A 17,377-nucleotide genomic window follows, 5' to 3' on the forward strand; every position below is an offset into this window, starting at 1 on the left:
AACCAAACTAACGGCTAAGAATTCAGGTTTTGCCATTCTGGCGCACAGGGCGCTATGGCTTAAGTCCTGGTCAGCAGACGTTACTTCAAAGTCTAAGCTGCTTAACATCCCCTTCAAAGGACAGACCCTATTCGGGCCGGGCCTGAAGGAGATCATTTCTGATATTACTGCAGGAAAAGGTCATGCCCTTCCTCAGGATAGGTCCAATAATTTAACGACCAAACAGAATAATTTTCGTTCATTTCTAAACTTCAAGAGTGGCGCAGCTTCAGCTTCCTCTAATGCAAAACAAGAGGGAAATTTCGCCCAGTCCAAACCAGTCTGGAGACCGAACCAGGCTTGGAAAAAGGGGAAGCAGGCCAAAAAACCTGCTGCTGCCTCTAAGACAGCATGAAGGAGTAGCCCCCGATCCGGGACCGGATCTAGTAGGGGGCAGACTTTCTCTCTTCGCCCAGGCTTGGGCAAGAGACGTCCAGGATCCCTGGGCATTAGAGATTGTTTCCCAGGTATATCTTCTGGACTTCAAAGCTTCATCTCCAAAGGGGAGATTTCATCTTTCACAATTATCTGTAAACCAGATAAAGAGAGATGCATTCTTACGTTGTGTTCAAGACCTACTGGTTATGGGAGTGATCCACCCAGTTCCAAGGGAGGAACAGGGGCAGGGCTTCTATTCAAATCTGTTTATAGTTCCCAAAAAAGAGGGAACTTTAAGACCAATCTTGGATCTCAAGATCCTAAACAAATTTCTCCAACATTGGTGTGTCCGGTCCACGGCGTCATCCTTACTTCTGGGAATATCTCTTCCCCAACAGGAAATGGCAAAGAGTCCCAGCAAAGCTGTCCATATAGTCCCTCCTAGGCTCCGCCCACCCCAGTCATTCTCTTTGCCGTTGCACAGGCAACATCTCCACGGAGATGGTTAAGAGTATGTGGTGTTTAGTTGTAGTTTTTTAATTCTACTATCAAGAGTTTGTTATTTTAAAATAGTGCTGGTATGTACTATTTACTCTGAAACAGAAAAAGATGAAGAGTTCTGTTTGTGAGAGGAAGATTATTTTAGCAGACAGTAACTAAAATCATTTGCTGTTTCCACATAGGACTGTTGAGATGAAGTAACTTCAGTTGGGGGAAACAGTTAGCAGACTTTTCTGCTTAAGGTATGACTATCCATATTTCTAACAAGACTGTGTAATGCTGGAAGGCTGTCATTTCCCCTCATGGGGACCGGTAAGCCATTTTCTTAGTCTCAAACAGAATAAAGGGCTTATTATGGGCTATAAAACTGGTAGACACTTTTATGGGCAAAAGTGACTGCTTTATTTGGGCATTTTATACATGTTTATGCTTGTAATTCACACTTATAAGCTTGGGGAAGGTTTTTTTTTAACGTCAGGCACTGTGTTAGACACCTTTTCAGTCAGGAAGGGCCTTCCCAGTTGTAGGCTGAGCCTCATTTTCGCGCCATTACTGCGCAGTTACTTTTGAGAGCAAGACATGCAGATGCATGTGTGAGGTTCTGAAAGTAGTTGGAAAAGTTCCTAGAAGGCTTCATCTGGTATCGTATTCCCCCCTGGGTTTGGTAAAGTCGCAGCAAAGGCTGTAGCTGGGACTGTAGAGGGGTTAAAACTGTAACCGGTTTCTTTATTTTAAGGGTTAAAGCTCTGAAAATTGGTGTGCAATACTTTGCATGCTTTAAGACACTGTGGTGAAAATTTGGTAAATTTTGAACAATTCCTTCATACTTTTTCACATATTCAGTAATAAAGTGTGCACTGTTTAAAATTTAAAGAGACAATAACGGTTTTGTTTTAAAACGTTTTTTTTTTTTTTTTTTTGACAAGTTTAAGCCTGTTTAACATGTCTGCACCTTCAGATAAGCTATGTTCTATATGTTTGAAGATCAATGTGTGTCCCCCTTCAAAATTGTGTGATAATTGTGCCATAGCGTCCAAACAAAGTAAGGACAGTATTGCCACAGATAGTAAAGTTGCCCAAGATGATTCATCAGATGAAGGGAGTAGAAATAGTTCTACATCATCTCCTTCTGTGTCTACACCAGTTTTGCCCACGCAGGAGGCCCCTAGTACTTCTAGCGCGCCAATGCTTATTACTATGCAACAATTAACGGCAATAATGGATAACTCCATAGCAAATATTTTATCCAAAATGCTTGCATATCAGAGAAAGCGTGATTGCTCTGTTTTAAACACTGTAGAGCAGGAGGGCGCTGATGATAATTGCTCTGTCATACCCTCACACCAATCTGAAGGGGTCATGAGGGAGGTTTTGTCGGATGGGGAAATTTCAGATTCAGGTAAAATTTCTCAACAGGCAGAACCTGATGTTGTGACATTTAAATTTAAATTAGAGCATCTCCGCGCACTGCTTAAGGAGGTGTTATCTACTCTGGATGATTGTGACAACCTGGTCATTCCAGAAAAATTATGCAAGATGGACAAGTTCCTAGAGGTTCCGGTGCACCCTGACGCTTTTCCTATACCCAAGCGGGTGGCGGATATAGTGAATAAGGAGTGGGAGAAGCCCGGCATACCTTTTGTCCCCCCTCCTATATTTAAGAAATTATTTCCTATGGTCGACCCCAGAAAGGACTTATGGCAGACAGTCCCTAAGGTCGAGGGGGCAGTTTCTACGTTAAACAAGCGCACTACTATTCCTATCGAGGATAATTGTGCTTTCAAAGATCCTATGGATAAAAAATTGGAGGGTTTGCTTAAAAAGATTTTTGTACCTCAAGGTTACCTCCTGCAACCCATTTCGTGCATTGTTCCTGTCACTACGGCAGCGTGGTTCTGGTTCGAGGAACTAGAAAAGTCGCTCAGTAGAGAGACTCCGTATGAGGAGGTTATGGACAGAGTTCACGCACTCAAGTTGGCTAATTCTTTTATTTTAGATGCCGCTTTGCAACTAGCTAGATTAGCGGCGAAAAATTCAGGGTTTGCAATTGTGGTGCGCAGAGCGCTTTGACTAAAGTCTTGGTCAGCGGATGTGTCTTCCAAGACAAAATTGCTTAATATCCCCTTCAAGGGTAAGACTCTCTTTGGGCCAGAATTGAAAGAGATTATTTCAGACATCACTGGGGGAAAGGGCCATGCCCTCCCACAAGATAGGCCTTTCAAAGCCAAGAATAAGTCTAATTTTCGTTCCTTTCGCAATTTCAGGAACGGAACGGACCGGACCGGCCTCTAACTCTGCATCCTCTAAACAAGAGGGTAATGCCTCTCAAACCAAACCAGCCTGGAAACCGGCGCAAGGCTGGAACAAGGGTAAGCAGGCCAAGAAGCCTGCTGCTGCTAACAAAACAGCATGAAGGAGTAGCCCCCGATCCGGGACCGGATCTAGTAGGGGGCAGACTCTCTCTCTTTGCTCAGGCTTGGGCAAGAGATGTTCAGGATCCCTGGACACTAGAAATAATTTCTCAGGGTTATCTTCTGGAATTCAAGGAACTACCCCCAAGGGGAAGGTTCCACATGTCTCACTTATCCTCAAACCAAATAAAGAGACAGGCATTCTTACATTGTGTAGCAGACCTGTTAAAGATGGGAGTGATAAACCCAGTTCCAACGGCGGAACAAGGAATGGGATTTTACTCAAATCTGTTTGTAGTTCCCAAAAAAGAGGGAACTTTCAGACCAATTCTGGATTTAAAGATCCTAAACAAATTTCTCAGAGTACCATCGTTCAAAATGGAAACCATTCGAACGATTCTACCCACAGTCCAGGAAGGTCAATTTATGACTACCGTGGATCTAAAGGATGCGTATCTACATATTCCTATCCACAAAGATCATCAGTTCCTAAGGTTCGCCTTTCTGGACAAACATTACCAGTTTGTGGCCCTCCCATTCGGGTTAGCCACTGCTCCAAGGATTTTCACAAAGGTACTCGGATCCCTTCTAGCGGTTCTAAGACCAAGGGGCATTGCAGTAGTACCGTACTTGGACGACATTCTAATACAAGCGTTGTCTCTTTCAAAGGCAAAGGCTCACACAGACATCGTTCTGGCCTTTCTCAGATCTCACGGATGGAACGTGAACATAGAAAAAAGTTCCCTGTCTCAGTCGACAAGAGTTCCCTTCTTGGGAACAATAATAGATTCTTTAGAAATGAGGATTTTCCTGACAGAAGTCAGAAAGTCAAAACTTCTAAACGCTTGTCAAGTTCTTCATTCTATTCCTCGTCCTTCCGTAGCTCAGTGCATGGAAGTAGTAGGATTGATGGTTGCAGCAATGGATATAGTTCCTTTTGCGCAAATTCATCTAAGACCATTACAACTGTGCATGCTGAGACAGTGGAATGGGGACTATACAGACTTGTCTCCAGTGATTCAAGTAGATCAGAAGACCAGAGACTCACTGCGTTGGTGGCTAACCCTGGACCGCCTGTCCCAGGGAATGAGCTTCCGCAGACCAGAGTGGGTCATCGTCACGACCGACGCCAGTCTAGTGGGCTGGGGCGCGGTCTGGGAATCCCTGAAAGCTCAGGGACTATGGTCTCGGGAAGAGTCTCTCCTCCCGATAAACATTCTGGAACTGAGAGCGATATTCAATGCTCTCAGGGCTTGGCCTCAACTAGCAAAGGCCAGATTCATAAGATTCCAATCAGACAACATGACGACTGTTGCTTATATCAATCATCGGGGGAACAAGGAGTTCCCTGGCGATGAAAGAAGTGACCAAAATAATAAAATGGGCAGAGGATCACTCCTGCCACCTATCTGCGATCCACATCCCAGGTGTGGAAAACTGGGAGGCGGATTATCTGAGTCGTCAGACATTCCATCCGGGGGAGTGGGAACTCCACCCGGAGATCTTTGCCCAGTTGACTCAATTATGGGGCATTCCAGATATGGATCTGTTGGCGTCTCGTCAGAACTTCAAGGTTCCTTGCTACGGGTCCAGATCCAGGGATCCCAAGGCGACTCTAGTGGATGCACTAGTAGCGCCTTGGACCTTCAACCTAGCCTATGTGTTTCCACCGTTTCCTCTCATTCCCAGGCTGGTAGCCAGGATCAAGCAGGAGAGGGCCTCGGTGATCTTGATAGCTCCTGCGTGGCCACGCAGGACTTGGTATGCAGATCTGGTGAATATGTAATCGGTGCCACCATGGAAACTACCTTTGAGACAGGATCTTCTTGTACAGGGTCCATTCGAACATCCAAATCTGGTCTCCCTCCAGCTGACGGCTTGGAAATTGAACGCTTGATTCCATCAAAGCGTGGGTTTTCAGATTCGGTGATAGATACTCTAGTTCAAGCCAGAAAACCGGTAACTAGAAAAATTTGCCATAAAATATGGAAAAGATATATCTGCTGGTGTGAATCCAAGGGATTCTTATGGAATAAGATCAAAATCCCTAAGATCCTTTCCTTTCTACAAGAGGGTTTGGATAAAGGATTATCAGCGAGTTCTCTAAAGGGACAGATTTCTGTTTTATCTGTCTTATTACACAAACGATTTGTTCAGGCTCTGGTTAGGATCAAGCCTGTTTACAGACCTTTGACTCCTCCCTGGAGTTTAAATCTAGTTCTTTCAGTTCTTCAAGGGGTTCCGTTTGAACCTCTACATTCCATAGATATTAAGTTGTTATCTTGGAAAGTTTTGTTTTTGGTTGCTATTTCTTCTGCTAGAAGAGTTTCTGAGTTATCTGCTCTGCAGTGTTCTCCGCCCTATCTGGTGTTCCATGCAGATAAGGTTGTTTTGCGTACTAAGCCTGGTTTTCTTCCAAAAGTTGTTTCTAACAAAAATATTACCCAGGAAATAGTTGTTCCTTCTTTGTGTCCGAATCCAGTTTCAAAGAAGGAACGTTTGTTACACAATTTAGACGTAGTCCGTGCTCTAAAATTCTATTTAGAAGCTACAAAAGAGTTCAGACAAACTTCTTCTCTGTTTGTCGTCTATTCTGGTAAAAGGAGATGTCAAAAAGCGACTTCTACCTCTCTTTCATTTTGGCTTAAAAGCATCATCCGATTGGCTTACGAGACTGCCGGACGGCAGCCTCCAGAAAGAATCACAGCTCACTCCACTAGGGCTGTGGCTTCCACATGGGCCTTCAAGAACGAGGCTTCTGTTGATCAGATATGTAAGGCAGCGACTTGGTCTTCACTGCACACTTTTGCCAAATTTTACAAATTTGATACTTTTGCTTCTTCAGAGGCTATTTTTGGGAGAAAGATTTTGCAAGCCGTGGTGCCTTCTGTTTAGGTAACCTGATTTGCTCCCTCCCTTCATCCGTGTCCTAAAGCTTTGTTATTGGTTCCCACAAGTAAGGATGACGCCGTGGACCGGACACACCAATGTTGGAGAAAACAGAATTTATGCTTACCTGATAAATTACTTTCTCCAACGGTGTGTCCGGTCCACGGCCCGCCCTGGTTTTTTAATCAGGTTTGATGAATTATTTTCTCTAACTACAGTCACCACGGCACCCTATAGTTTCTCCTGTTTTTTTCCTCCTGTCCGTCGGTCGAATGACTGGGGTGGGCGGAGCCTAGGAGGGACTATATGGACAGCTTTGCTGGGACTCTTTGCCATTTCCTGTTGGGGAAGAGATATTCCCACAAGTAAGGATGACGCCATGGACCGGACACACCGTTGGAGAAAGTAATTTATCAGGTAAGCATAAATTCTGTTTTCTCAGAGTCCCATCCTTCTAGATGGAGACTATCCGAACCATCCTCCCTATGATCCAGGAGGGTCAATTTATGACTACCGTGGACTTAATGGATGCCTATCTCCACATTCCGATTCACAGAGATCATCATCAGTTCCTCAGGTTCGCCTTCTTAGACAGGCATTACCAGTTTGTGGCTCTTCCCTTCGGGCTAGCCACGGCACCAAGAATCTTTACGAAGGTTCTAGGGTCCCTACTGGCGGTTCTAAGGCCACGAGGCATAGCGGTTGCTCCTTACCTAGCCGACATTCTGATACAGGCGTCGACTTTTCAAATCGCCAAGTCCCATACGGACATTGTTCTGGCCTTTCTGAGGTCTCACGGGTGGAAGGTGAACGAAGAAAAGAGTTCTCTCTCCCCTCTCACAAGAGTTTCCTTCCTAGGAACACTGATAGATTCAGTAGAAATTAAAATTTTTCTGACAGAGGTCAGGTTATCAAAGCTTCTAACTTCCTGCCGTGCTCTTCATTCCACTTCTCGGCCGTCAGTGGCTCAGTGTATGGAAGTAATCGGCCTAATGGTAGCGGCAATGGACATAGTTCCGTTTGCCCACCTACATCTCAGACCACTGCAACTTTGCATGCTCAATCAGTGGAATGGGGACTACACAGATTTGTCCCCTCTGCTAAATCTGGATCAAGAGACCAGGGATTCTCTTCTCTGGTGGTTATCTCGAGTCCATCTGTCCAGGGGAATGAGTTTCCGCAGGCCAGAGTGGATTATAGTGACGACAGATGCCAGCCTTCTGGGCTGGGGCGCAGTCTGGAACTCCCTGAAGGCTCAGGGTTCGTGGACTCGGGAGGAAGCCCTCCTTCCGATAAACATTGTGGAACTGAGAGCGATATTCAATGCTCTTCAGGCTTGGCCTCAACTAGCTGCGATCAGGTTCATCAGATTTCAGTCAGACAATATCACGACTGTAGCCTATATCAACCATCAGGGGGGAACAAGAAGCCCCCTGGCAATGTTGGAGGTTTCAAAGATAATTCTATGGGCAGAGGTTCACTCTTGCCATCTCTCAGCTATCCATATCCCAGGAGTAGAGAACTGGGAGGCGGATTTTCTAAGTCGGCAGACTTTTAATCAGGGGGAGTGGGAGCTCCATCCGGAGGTATTTGCCCAGCTGATCCAACGATGGGGCAAACCAGAACTGTATCTGATGGCGTCTCATCAGAACGCCAAGCTTCCTTGTTACGGGTCCAGGTCAAGGGATCCCCAGGCAGCGCTGATAGATGCTCTAGCAGTGCCCTGGTCCTTCAGCCTGGCTTATGTGTTCCCACCATTTCCTCTCCTCCCTCGTCTGATTGCCAAGAGCAAGCAGGAGAGAGCTTCAGTGATTTTGATAGCACCTGCGTGACCACGCAGGACTTGGTATGCAGATCTGGTGGACATGTCATCCTTTCCACCATGGACTCTGCCGCTGAGGCAGGACCTTCTACTCCAAGGCCCATTCAAACATCCAAATCTTATTTCTCTGCGGCTGACTGCTTGGAGATTGAACGCTTGATTTTATCAAAACGTGGTTTCTCAGAGTCGGTCATTGATACCTTGATTCAGGCTCGAAAGCCTGTCACCAGGAAAATCTATCATAAGATATGGTGTAAATATCTTCATTGGTGTGAATCCAAGGGTTACTCATGGAGTAAGGTTAGGATTCCTAGGATATTATCCTTTCTCCAAAAGGATTGGAGAAGGGATTGTCAGCTAGTCCTTAAAGGGACAGATTTCTGCTCTGTCTATTCTTCTGCACAAGCGTCTGGCAGATGTTCCAGACGTTCAGGCGTCAGGCTTTAGTTAGAATCAAGCCTGTGTTTAAACCTGTTGCTCCGCCATGGAGTTTAAATTTAGTTCTTAAAGTTCTTCAAGGGGTTCCGTTTGAACCTCTGCATTCCATAGATATAAAGCTTTTATCTTGGAAAGTTTTTGGTAGCTATCTCTTCGGCTCGAAGAGGTTCAGAGTTATCTGCCTTACAGTGTGATGCCCCTTATCTGATCTTCCATGCAGATAAGGTAGGTTTGCATACCAAACCTGGGTTTCTTCCTAAGGTGGTATCTAATAAGAATATCAATCAGGAGATTGTTGTTCTGTCACTGTGTCCTAATCCTTCTTCAAAGAAGGAACGTCTATTACACAATCTTGACGTGGTTCGTGCTTTAAAGTTTTATTTACAAGATACTAAAGATTTTCGTCAAACATCTGCATTGTTTGTTGTCTACTCTGGACAGAGGAGAGGCCAAATGGCTTCAGCATCTTCTCTTTCTTTTTGGCTGAGAAGCATAATCCGTTTAGCTTATGAGACTGCTGGCCAGCAGCCTCCTGAAAGAATTACAGCTCATTCCACTAGAGCGGTAGCTTCCACATGGGCTTTTAAAAATGAGGCCTCTGTTGAACAGATTTGTAAGGCGGCGACTTGGTCTTCGCTTCATACTTTTTCTAAATTCTACAAATTGATACTTTTGCTTCCTCTGAGGCTATTTTTGGGAGGAAGGTCTTGCAGGCAGTGGTATCTTCCGTTTAAGTTCCTGCCTTGTCCCTCCCTTCATCCGTGTCCTAAAGCTTTGGTATTGGTATCCCACAAGTAATGGATGAACCCGTGGACTGGATACACCTTACAAGAGAAAACAAAATTTATGCTTACCTGATAAATTTCTTTCTCTTGTGGTGTATCCAGTCCACGGCCCGCCCTGTCATTTTAAGGCAGGTGTTTTTTATTTTTAAAGTACAGTCACCACTGCACCCTATAGTTTCTCCTTTTTTCTTGTTTGTCTTCGGTCGAATGACTGGGGGTGGCAGTTAGGGGAGGATCTATATAGACAGCTCTGCTGTGAGTGTCCTCTTGCAGCTTCCTGTTGGGAAGGAGAATATCCCACAAGTAATGGATGAACCCGTGGACTGGATACACCACAAGAGAAAGAAATTTATCAGGTAAGCATAAATTTAGTTTTTTTGCCTCTTCAGAAACAGCTTTTGGTAGAAAGGTTCTTCCGGCAGTTGTCACCATTTGAAACTGGTGCCTATATTTGATCTTAAAAGATTTTATTTTTTGGATTAATTTCTCAGTGAAAAAAACTTTTTATTTTATCCCTCCCTTTATATAGATACTCATGGACTTCCACATCTATGGTATTATATCCCATACGTAACAACTCGTGGATTCTCGCCACCTATATAAAAGAAAACATAATTTATGTAAGAACTTACCTGATAAATTAATTTCTTTCATGGTGTCGAGAGTCCATGAGGCCCCACCCTTTTACGGTTAATATTGTTTAAATTTTACATCTTTTTTTTCCTGTACCTCTTTTTTGGCTTTTTTTACTCCTTTTAAACACCTCACCTCATGGCTATACGATAAACTGAGATATGAGTGAGGTGGGTGAGTATTTATAGGCTTTGAGGTTTGGGAATCTTTGCCGCCTCCTGGTAGGAATGTATATCCCATACGTAACAACTCGTGGACTCTCGCCACCATGAAATAAATTAATTTATCAGGTAAGTTCATACATAAATGATGTTTTTACCTCTGTGATTACCTTGTATCTAAGCCTCTGCAGACTGCCCCCTTTTCTCAAACGGCCACCTCTCTCTGCTTATCCTCCTTGATCTCTCTGCAGCCTTTGATACTGTCGACCACTCTCTTTTTCTCCGAACCCTCCAATCCGTCAGCATTTGTGACACAGCTCTAGCGTAGTTCTCTTCCTACCTGTCAAACCGTTCCTTTATTGTAGCTCTTCTCCGGGCCTCCTCTGTCCCGTCACCACTTTCTGTTGGGTTACCGCAAGGCTCTGTCCTTTGTCCCCTTCTCTCCTCAATCTACACGTCATCATTAGGTTCCCTAATAAAGTCCCACGGGTTCCAATATCATTTGTATGTCGACGACACCCAAATCTACTTCTCTGCACCAGACCTATCTCCTTCCTTGCTAACCCGTGTCATTAACTTTCTTTCTCATATCTCTTCCTATATGTCCTCTCACTACCTCAAGCTAAATCTCTCCAAAACTGAGCTCCTTATTTTCTCCCCTTCTTCCAAATTCTCCACCCCCAATCTCTCTACAACTGTCGACAACTCCATCATTACCCCTACCCCGCATGCCTGATGTCTTGGGGTCACATTTGACTCAGATCTTTCTTTCATTTTTCACATTCAGTCCTTGTCTAAACCCTGCCGCTTCCACCTTAAAAACATCTCTAAAATTAGACATTACACAAAACGCAACTAAGATTTTAATCCACTAATCCTTTCCCGCCTCGATTACTGCAGCTCTGTCCTCTCTGGTCTCCCCAGCTGCCGCCTAGCTCTTAAACATTCCATAATGAATGCCTCTGCCAGGCTCATCTTTCTTACACGTCACTCTTCATCTGCTGCACTTCTCTGCCAATCCCTTTACTGGCTTCCTCTTGCCTGCAGGATTAAACACACAATTCTTACTCTAACATACAAAGCCCTCAACTGCACTGCTCCCCCCTATATCTCAGACCTTGCCTCCAGATACTCTCCCTCCCGTCCCCTTTTCTCTGCTTATGACCTCCTACTCTCCTCCTCACTTGTTAACTCCTCACAATCCTGTTTACAGGACTTCTCCAGACTGGCTCTCTTCTTGTGGAACTCTCTGCCTCGCTCCACAAGACTCTCCCCTAGTTTTGAATACTTCAAGCGCTCCCTAAAGACTCTACTGTTCAGGGATGCATGCAACCTACACTAACCTTTCTTTATATCAGTTCCTCTCTTCCACTGCTATCCCCTTGAACCCCCTTAGCATGTAAGCCTAAGAGCCATGCTGTTTGTAGCACACCTTCTTTAGAGCTGACTACAACAGTGTGGGCCTTCTACCCATCTGATTTCTATAAATGTTTCCTTGTATTTCGCCTATGTTTATAACGCTGTGGAATCTGTTGGCGCTCTACAAATAACCGATAATAAGAAGAAGAAGAATCTCAGTGCTTTTTACAACCTTGTATTTTAACTGGTTCACAGGAGTGAGAACAATGTTATCTATATGGCACACACTGTGTGAAAAGCTATCCAAGGTTGCTAGTAGTATGGAAGTGTATTCCCAGTCTGTGTGGCAGGGATTGGGTTGTCCATTGCAGCTGCTGGAAATACAATGTAACCTGGGGTGTCAATTTTCAGAGGCTGAAAAGCATTACCTTAAAGCAGTGTCTCCTAACATGCACCTTTAGCAGTCACTGATGGATATCAGCAGCTTGCAGGATGAACTGACTGGGGCAGTTCTGAAAAGTTCTCCACTTAGGTCACCAATGCTTAACAGGATTCCTTTCTTTTTATCTTGTTGGCCATGCCAAAACTAAAATGTTTTTTTTTTGTTGTTGTTGTTTTGCAGCTTTTCATTTAATTACTTTAATTTCATTGTCTAGGAAACAGTGAATGGAATATACAAGACTGTAGGAAAACAGTGAGAACTGCATTGCCTTCAAGTTCTCATACTCGTAGGAAAAAACAGGTAAACATTAATCATTCTTCAGTGCTACTTTGACTAGATTCCTAGCCTGTAATGATATATTAATATTCTATAGCAAACACCTGTTAAAAACTATTAACTAGCTAAATTACAAGTGGCTTCTACGGGGCGCACTGTAAAAAAATCTGAAGTGTTAGAAATAATTTACATTCCAATGTTCTTTAAATAGAAGAAAATATTTTTATTTTGAAAAAAATAAATAAATTTGTAAAATATATATATATATATACTTATATATATATATTTTAATTTTATATATGTGTGTATATATATATATATATATATATATATATATAAAACTCCACAGAAAGAAATGCTAGTGTCGGCACAATGCTTAAAAAAATCTTCTTTTATTTAAACAACATCAGGATAAAATACAGCAACGTTTTGAGTCGCTTGGACCCTTAGTCATGCTACAGATTAAGGTTAAACACCTCCCTTATATACCATCTGTATTCAAACTGGCTTAATTGGCTTTCTTAATTTTCCTGAGAAGACGATTTTTGTTGATACCCCCTACTGGTCAGGTTCAATAATAACATTTCTTTCTCAAAAAATCTCTGTGCAATATTTATTTTAAAATAACATAATCATTCTTCATATTGTACATTAAACCAATATCATAATAGATGGTATAAAGCATTAAAGTACAGGTGGCCCTCGTTTTACAACGGTTCAATTTACACCGTTTCAGAATAACAACCTTTTTTTTCCAGTCATGTGACTGCTATTGAAAAGCATTGAGAAGCAGTGCACTGATTAAAATAGCCAGTAGGTGACGCTGTCCGCTTGTGTTGCAGCAAAGCCAAGCAAGCTGAAATTAATCAGTTTAACCAGACCTGAGCTATCAAGCTGATTTCAAATGAACAAGATCTTCCTGTCTATAAATCAGTCCAGATTGGAATGCATAGAAAGAACTGTTTGCAGAAAAATGCAAGTGAAGTCTGTGTTGTGTGATTATTTTATAAGGTTTATAATGCTGTTTAGCAAATGTTTTTGTTTATTTAACTTAGTTTAATTATATATTCTGTGTTGTGTGATTATGTTATTAGGTTTATAATGCTGTTTAGCATTTAAAGTGTTCGTTTCAAAGCTTTAAATATAATGTATTAGGTGTTACTTATGCCAATTTTGAGAGGGGCCTGGAACCTAACTCCCTCACTTCCCATTGACTTACATTATAAACTGGGTTTCAATTTACAACGGTTTCGATTTACAACCATTCCTTCTGGAACCTAACCCCGGCGTAAACTGAGGGCTACCTGTACAAATATACTCTTCATATAAAAAAAATCATAAAAACAAATGGAGTTCATAATCCTTGTTTAACCCATTCGGATATAAGTTTTTAAGGTTTTGTATCAACCATACTTCCCTCTTTTTAAGCAACAGCTCTCTGTTACCTCCTCTCCTTTGTTTGGGGATGTGGTCAATCACCTGAAACCTCAACTGACTTACAGCATGTCCTGCTGATATAAAGTGTGATGAAACTGGTAATGTCATATCTTTACATCTTATGGATGATTTGTGTGCACTTATCCTATCCTTTATGGGGTTAATTGTCTCGCCCACATAGCCCCGCCCACATAGCCCCGCCCACATGGGCATTTCAAGATGTAAACTACATATCCTGTATCACAGGTAAAAAGGCCGTTAATTTCTCTTTTTTTATTATCATTAATTTGGGCAACATATTTCCCCTTTATCATTGAATTACACTGTGCACAGTGCAAGCAAGGGTATGACCCTTTATTTGCAGTGATAAGATAATTAATTGTTTCCTTTCTATTGCTACCCACATCAGCCTTTACTACAAGATCTCTGATGTTTTTCACTCTCTTGTATGAATTGATGGGCAGTTGGCTAAATTCCACAATATGCGGATTGGATTTACCTAGCAGATACCAATGTTTCCTAATTATTTTGGAAATACTCTCACTGTATTGGTTGAATTCTGATGAGAAAATAAGTTGTTTTTTCTCTTTATGTTGTTTTATTTATGTGGTTACTGCCGTTTCATTTATCACTGCTTGTTCACAATCTTTGAAGTATGGTGGATACAACACCTTAAAACTTTATATCCGAATGGGTTAAACAAGGATTATGATCTCCTTTTGTTTTTATGATTTTTTTATATAAAGAGTATATTTGTACTTTAATGCTTTATACCATCTATTATGATATTGGTTTAATATACAATATGAAGAATTATTATGTTATGTTAAAAGAAATATTGCACAGAGAATTTTTGAGAAAGAAATGTTGTTATTGAACCTGTCCAGTAGGGGGTATTAAAAAAAAATAGTCTTCTCAGGAGAATTAAGAAAGCCAATTAAGCCAGTTTGAATACAGATGGCATATAAGGGAGGTGTTTAACCTTAATCTGTAGCATGACTAAGGGTCCAAGCGACTCAAAATGTTGCTGTATTTTATCCTGATGTTGTTTACATAAAAGAAGATTTTTTTAAACATTGTGCCGACGCTATCATTTGTTTCTGTGGAGTTATATACAGGAGGGTGGCAGGCCTCCTTAGTGTACATGCACAAGTGTTAAAAAGCTGTGAATATTTATCACAATCTCTCACTCTAAGAGAGGTAAAGCTGAAAAGTGCCGGACTTAACAAATTGTTGGCTATATATATATATATATATATATATATATATATATATATATATATATATATATATATACACACACACACACACACAAACATATATTAATTAATATATATATATCTAGAGAGAGAAAAAAATACATTTTTATTTATACGGAGAGCATTGGAATTTAAAGAATTTCTATTCAAAACACATTAAAAATTTATATAAAGTACATTAAGATATTTGAATGAGAAGGGTTTAAAACTCTGTGTGTGTGTGTATATATATATATATATATATATATATATATACATATATATAATTAAATTCAAAATCCTCACCCTTACATACAAAGCTCTCACCAATGCCGCTCCCCTCTACCTATCCTCTCTAGTCAACAAGTATACTCCAGCCGACCCACTAAGATCCCACAATGACCTGCTCCTTGCATCTTCAGCTATCACCTCTTCCCATGCTAGACTACAGGACTTCTGTTGTGCAGCACCTACCCTCTGGAACACTCTACCTCGTGCTGTCAGGCTTTCCCCTAATCTTTCTTCATTTAAATGCTCCCTGAAGACTTTTTTGTTCAGAGAAGCCTACCACCCAACCCAGTAATAAATGAATTCCACTCATCTAATAGTTCCCTCATGTAACTCTGTATTAACATCTTGCTCACTCTTGCAGTCCTCACCTCCTGTTTCTCAACCTCCTACCCTCCTAGATTGTAAATTCCCACGGGAACAGGGCCCTCAATTCCTCCTGTATGTGTTTGTAAAATATTGTCTGGTCTCTTACAAGAGAAAGGACAATAGTACTCATGGACAGTGCTGCGGAATATGTTGGCGCTTTATAAATAAAGTATAATAATAAATATTATATAATGTATGTATGTATATATATATATTACTTTTAAATGGAAAAAAACATTCTGTGTAAAGAACATTGGAATTTAAAGTACAGGTGTCCCTCGTTTTACAACGGTTCAATTTACACTGTTTTAGAATAACAACCTTTTCTCCAACATAGGTGTGTCCGGTCCACGGCGTCATCCTTACTTGTGGGATATTCTCTTCCCCAACAGGAAATGGCAAAGAGCCCAGCAAAGCTGGTCACATGATCCCTCCTAGGCTCAGCCTTCCCCAGTCATTCTCTTTGCCGTTGTACAGGCAACATCTCCACGGAGATGGCTTAGAGTTTTTTGGTGTTTAAATGTAGTTTTTATTCTTCAATCAAGAGTTTGTTATTTTAAAATAGTGCTGGTATGTACTATTTACTCTGAAACAGAAAAGAGATGAAGATTTCTGTTTGTAAGAGGAAAATGATTTTAGCAACCGTTACTAAAATCGATGGCTGTTTCCACACAGGACTGTTGAGAGGAATTAACTTCAGTTGGGGGAAACAGTGAGCAGACTTTTGCTGCTTGAGGTATGACACATTTCTAACAAGACTTGGTAATGCTGGAAGCTGTCATTTTCCCTATGGGATCCGGTAAGCCATTTTTATTAAATAAGAATAAAGGGCTTCACAAGGGCTTTAAAGACTGGTAGACATTTTTCTGGGCTAAAACGATTGATATATTAGCATTTTTAATACTTCATAGTTTTGAGGAGTTATTTTATTCTTGGGAATTATGTAAAATAACCGGCAGGCACTGTATTGAACACCTTTTTTCACTGGGGGCCTTCTCTAATCATAGGCAGAGCCTCATTTTCGCGCCTCTATTGCGCAGTTGTTTTTGGGAAGCAAGACATGCAGATGCATGTGTGAGGAGCTCAGATACATAGAAAAAGCTTACTGAAGGCGTCATTTGGTATCGTATTCCCCTTTGGGCTTGGTTGGGTCTCAGCAAAGCAGATACCAGGGACTGTATAGGGGTTAAATATAAAAACGGCTCCGGTTCCGTTATTTTAAGAGTTAAAGCTTTCAAATTTGGTGTGCAATACTTTTAAGGCGTTAAGACACTGTGGTGAAATTTTGGTGAATTTTGAACAATTCCTTCATACTTTTTCACATTTTCAGTAATAAAGTGTGTTCAGTTTAAAATTTAAAGTGACAGTAACGGTTTTATTTTAAAACGTTTTTTGTACTTTGTTATCAAGTTTATGCCTGTTTAACATGTCTGAACTATCAGATAGACTATGTTCTGTATGTGGGGAAGCCAAGGTTCCTTCTCATTTAAATAGATGTGATTTATGTGACACAAAATTTAGAGAAAATGATGCCCAAGATGATTCCTCAAGTGAGGGGAGTAAGCATGGTACTGCATCATCCCCTCCTTCGTCTACGCCAGTCTTGCCCACACAGGAGGCCCCTAGTACATCTAGTGCGCCAATACTCCTTACTATGCAACAATTAACGGCTGTAATGGATAATTCTATCAAAAACATTTTAGCCAAAATGCCCACTTATCAGCGAAAGCGCGACTGCTCTGTTTTAGAAAATACTGAAGAGCATGAGGACGCTGATGATATTGGTTCTGAAGTGCCCCTACACCAGTCTGAGGGGGCCAGGGAGGTTTTGTCTGAGGGAGAAATTTCAGATTCAGGGAAAATTTCTCAACAAGCTGAACCTGATGTGATTACATTCAAATCCCTAGGGAT

This window comes from Bombina bombina, chromosome 5, assembly GCF_027579735.1.
Source record: "Bombina bombina isolate aBomBom1 chromosome 5, aBomBom1.pri, whole genome shotgun sequence".
In the NCBI taxonomy this organism is placed as follows: Eukaryota; Metazoa; Chordata; class Amphibia; order Anura; family Bombinatoridae; genus Bombina; species Bombina bombina.